Here is a 5,838-nt window from a genome sequence, read left to right as displayed (position 1 = left end):
GTCCACATTGAACACTCAGTGCAAGCCAAGAAATGGGGGAATTTTGTGTGCCAAAGTATTGTTTCCCACAGCCTTGGTAATGGTATACGGACTCTATCGGAGTGGTCTAAGCTTTCGATGGGCTCTGGTAAGGCATCCTTTCTCCAAATGCAACCAAAATTTGTCATCCACTTGAAACTTGTGTGGTACCTGATGCTCATCACTTCGCTACATGTCCTTGGCATTTTCCATACTAGAGTGGCGATATATTGGCCCGTTAGGTAGAGGTGCTCCGGGAGTCAGATCGAATGAATGTTTGACCTAACAGTGCAACGGTACCCCTGTGGGTGAGGAGAAGATGTCCCTGTATTCTTTCATGACCGTATCCACCTACTTCTGCTGCGTGGAGGAACCCTTCCCGGGGGCCATGGATGTGGCTACGATCTTCCCCTTACTTTGAGAGCGAACCAAAAAGAAAATAAATTTCATAGTCTGGGAGATGATCTTACTGCATTTCTTAGCAGAGATCAAAGAGGTGGTGGTAGGTGGGGCTACCTCCGGTATCCTATATAATGAATTACCCAAAGAAATAATAACAGTGCGAGGCCTTGACTCATACACAGCATGTCGCTTCCACAAGTATGGTTGGCCTAATAATCAAGAGGTGCAACATCACACAATACCTCATCTATGAAGGGCTTGATATTGTAGGAAAGGCGACACTGCTGGTAGACTTGGAGATCTCGTTCTTGGTGAAGCCACACGATACTCTATGATTGTGGGTGTGGTGTAGTCGGTAGGCCCAACCACTTCAAGACCTCTGCTGAAATGAGGTTCTTTTGGCTACCACTTGTGATAATGAATTGCAGCGGCAAACCCTTCACCCACATTTGTGAGTGGAAAAGACCCTCCCCCTCCTCTAGATCTTCAGGCTCATTCTTCTAGATCTTGGCGGTGGCAACAGTGGCGCTGGGCTCCGCATCAATGATCTGCTTCCCTTTGTGATTCCTCTTGTCGGGTTCTGACTCGGGGTCGGACCATGCATCTGATTCTGAAACCTTCAACTCGGCCACCAGTGATTGCTTGGTTTGAACTCACTTGTGTTGTGAGTGGGACTCTTATGGAACTCACACCACTTTTCTGTGTCCTTCTTTGAATTCGTGGTGTTGTTCTTTTCTTGCGGCTTCGACGGGTTGTCTTGGGTCACACTGTCTTGGCTTTGTACTTGGTTCTATGGTTTGGGGAAGAATTTCCCCTACTTCAGATTCATGGATCCAAAGTCTCGTTTCTTCTATTTAAACTTCTGCTTGATCTTGACAACATATCGGTACGTCATGCCAAGCGAGGAGATGTCCAGGAAATCCATCTCGTCCTGGATGTGCCTGTGTAGGCAATTGCGGTATTTGAGTACCAAATGTTTCTCAGAATACTTGATGTCCAACTTCGTGTGCAGGGTATGAAAAACATTGGTAAACTCTGGCACATCTTGGTCCCTTCCCTGCCACAACGTGGTCCACTTTATGTATTTTTCCTCATAGCTCCCGACAGGGTAGTACTTCTCCTTGATGGTGTCTCAGAATGAATTCTAAGTGGGAGCGGCTAAAAACTGTGAGTTCTTACTTTCATCCTTCTGCTTGCAGTAGGTCTACCACCAGTCCTTGACATGAGGGGCTGCTTTGAGAAGAGCGAAAGTAATCTTTTCCTGGATGGAAAAATCATGAACAGAAAAAAATACCCTTCTAGCAGATTTAACCATTTGTCTACAACATCTTCATCTATCTCACCCTTGAATGTGGGGATTTCAAAGATAACTTGTACCTTAAATGGTGTGGCATTTCCAGAGTAGCTGCTAGAAATAGATGCATCGCCCCTAGGTAGTCGTTGAAGGATCTAGGCAAAGTTATCCATCATCGCGTTCCTTTGTCGCTCGAGCGCTTCTTCAAGCAAGATTTTGATAGGATCTCCTGCTCCCTCATCTTCCTTTTCATCTGCCATGGGAGGTCGTCGAGGTTTGCGAGGCTGATCTTGCAAAGGCTCAACCAGATCAAGCCCTAACTCCTTATATCCCGACCTCGTTGGGGACATGCAAAGAAAAACAGAGAAAAAGCAGACCACTCTAATACCTCTAATCTGGATTTATGCAGGAACGCAAAAAATTACAGAAATAACATAAATACAAAGATACACTGGAAATAATACTTCATTTCATTAATGTAAAATGTTGAAATATGCTTACAAACAGAATGGAAATAAGACTAGCTCGGGAGATGGTAGCTTATCTCTGAGAAGAGATGTGGTTGCTACATGCCTCTAAACTGTGTTACAATGAGGCTCAAAGGCCTATTTATTATTGAGAAATAATGGAAAACCCTAAACATCAAAAAACCTAACCCTGGGAGATGAAGCACCAAACTATGGGCCCGTTTGGGTAAATTGGTACATCAACTTCCCAAGGTCGTAACTTTGGCATACGATATTCGTTTGGCGTGCACAATACCTTGTTAGAAATATCTATCCAAGGAATACAACTTGTGACCCATGTTGATCCCGGTTTTCCCAAAAAATGTCGTTCAGGGCCTCAAAACGGCTCCAAAAGTTCAGGACCCAAAACACTGCCAAAAATAGTAAATTGTGCTACAATTGAGGAAACTAAAAAGTTGAAAGAGACAGTTGTGGGGGTCCAAGTGGGATAGGTGGGTGGCCACCAACATCCACCTGGATGCAACATAATTTGAGCTTCCCCCAAGGGAATACTCAAACCTTAGTCCATCGAAAGCCATCTTCTCAACCCTGAAGAAAACCTACAACCTGATCTGCAAACTCGAACCTGATTTCAAGAGTTGAAGCTACTCTACTGATCTGCAGAAGTTAATTCACCATCTGGAACACAAATCATAGACATGCAAAAGGAAACATCACACGTGCACATAGATTTATCTAGGGGAAAGCAACTTCTCAAAACCCTTTACTATACATATTTCATTAATTAGAGAATATAGATGAAATACATATGCTTTCTCAAGCTTGAGCACACCCTGCAAGTGTGTAGTTTATCCCTCTAACTAACTAACTGAACCTGGCCAACGCTTAGCCAATTTCATGCCTTCCCAAGCTCCTATTTACTTCTGTTGTTCCCTTTGGAAATTTCTCCTATTTTTTAGGAATTTCACACTCTGGAATTATGTAATATTCTTACGTCAATCTCTGACTACATGCACCACCTATACACATCGGAATATACAACTGAAAATACTTTGCCTTGGAATCTCCATATCAACTGGGTAACTTGAATTCTCTGAATAAAACAATTATTTTGGCTTGATTTATCAGTTAAGTGGTTGATCACTGAGTGTGGTTGAAGTTCTACTTCCACAACTTGACCTCCACTAGTTAAACTGACAATAACTCAAATTAACTAAAATAGATTGCTACAAATTAGAAATCAATCATGTAGAACTGAACTCAAGCTTCCCCAGCTCGAATTTACTGAGTTAACTAAGTGAAAAGTGCCATGTCACCTCAGTTAACTACCTCCAAGTATTCTGCTAAAATATAAATTCAAATTTTAATCTAATTTGACCAAGGCAAAGTCAAAACTAGATTTTCTTGTTGCGTTTTCAACAGATTTTCCCCAACCTCTAGTGTCAGCCTCTACAATGGACTTCAGTGCACATCCTGCTAATATTTTTTCTAGAGCTTACTTTAAATCTTGCATATGAGGGGGGATGAATTCCATATTCCAACCTTTCCAAGTATCATTTCCATCTCAATACGAGATGACAATGCTTCCTTGCTCTAGCTTTCGAGTAGTGAAGCCTCAAGAGAGTTGAATAATTGATCATTTATCCAACCAATAATCAATATTCTTTCCATTACCCGAGATCTAGGTAATATTTGAATTAATCAAGGGAATTGTTTTCACCATCAATTTCCAAAATTGGAGAATCTCCTCGTTGCCATGAGAGACAAGGAAGGTTGGAAATTTTTTACTCGTTTGTGTATTTCTATTGTAGAACTTGTCTCCACCAAATTTTCTCCCATGAGATGAATCTCCATAACAGTCTTCCACCCAATGCCATAGTCATCAAGGAGGGTTCCTTTATACCCAAACCTCCATAAAACAAGAGGGGCCTTAATTGTGGACCAATTAACTAAGTGAAATCTTTTATTATTATTTTTTCCTATGTTACAAAGAAATTGACACTGTAAAATAAATGTTTATTTTATATTATATGATAAATTGAATGATGGTCTTAACAATGAATGTCCTTGCCTTAAATATAGCCCCAGGTGCCATTACACAAGGGGTCTTGATATTTTGATTGTGTCCCCTTTACCTAATTAATCATAATTAATATTTATTTAATATTTTATATAACATTTCCTTCCTCTCACTAAATGATTTCTCCTCAAAGCATAGGTAATGAGGGATGTTGTTGACAAAAATATTATGTTTCCCAATGATCCGGATATTTTCACTTCAAGGATGCATATAAAATTGCATTTAAAATAGCATGTAACCATGAATGCACACACATAAAAGAAGCGGAAATTAAAAGGCAACCATGAGAAACAAAGGCACACACAAGTTGATAATGGAGTTCACCTAGTGTGGGTTATGCCTCTGGGCCTGCTCAATGTGGGGAGGCCTCTTTCATTAATCTTCAGTAAAATAAAATAAAAAATGCATACAATACAAAATTACATCTTATACCTCCACTTCTGGAGATGGCCTGAAAATGCACAACTCTGCTGAAGAAATAGATTACACAGTGTTGATGGTCTAAATTTACCTCATTAACATTGGGAGAAAACCACCTGATCGGGGTCACAATTAGACCCTTTTCCCTTTGGAATGGTGGATCTGAATGGAATTATGGGACCAGTTTCCCTTAACTAAAATATGTGGAACGGGATAAATGGTGGTGATAATGTATTTATTAAGCAAAACTAATAAATTTTGATAATCTACTTATATATATATATATCGCTAAACCTTATTATAATACTCAGGTAAGCTGATAACGTATGTGCTCAAAAGATGTCATAATAAACATAATAATGTAAATCATTATGCAATTACAATATTAATTCAATCAAAGAAAATTAATTTAATTAAATAGTTAATTAAATTAATTTGATTAAAACATCAAATATGATAAAAATTTGTTGTTCACAATATAACATTAAATTTCAATCCAGCATATCAATAATGATCATGAAAGACTGACTAACATACATATATGTGAACAAAAGAACATTAAACAATTCCCTTTCAAAGCAAATACACATAAACATAGGATAATAGTACCCGATAAATTGTAGATCTACTCATACTAGAACTGTAAGTGGTTCAGCTTATATTAAGAAAAACTTAAAATACAATAGTGCAATTTCAAGTCCTTTCTTTGCAAAATTCATAACCCCTTCTCCATCTCAGAGAAGTAATTTATAGTCTTAATACAAAAAGGAAAAAAATAAACTATTCTAACAACTTCTCAACATAAACAATAGTAAAGGACTAATCAGGAAATAGTTGCAACAATTTCTAAGCTTAAGACAAAGACTGTCGAATAGTAAGTTGTCACAATCTATAGATATCTAACAAGATGGTGAGCTATGGGGGTTGCCTGGGCTTGATTCTCATATGACTAGTAAAAATAGCAGTCTTCAGTGATGGTAGCATCTGAGTAGTGACATTAGAAAGACATCAGAGAATTAACCATTGACTATGTAGCTTAACCAAAAACTGCCAATGATGCTCAAGGTTAAGTTTAGATAATTGTTCAATCAGTTCAACCATTTTTATACTTTGTTCCAACCACGCCTTCAGTAATGTCTTGGAATTTGGAATTGAAT

This window comes from Pinus tabuliformis, chromosome 6 (genome assembly GCF_031772625.1).
Source record: "Pinus tabuliformis cultivar Carrire ecotype Pingquan chromosome 6, CPIR1, whole genome shotgun sequence".
Taxonomy (NCBI): Eukaryota; Viridiplantae; Streptophyta; class Pinopsida; order Pinales; family Pinaceae; genus Pinus; species Pinus tabuliformis.
The sequence above is the reverse complement of the archived record's forward strand: the minus strand, read 5'-3'. Positions refer to the sequence as shown.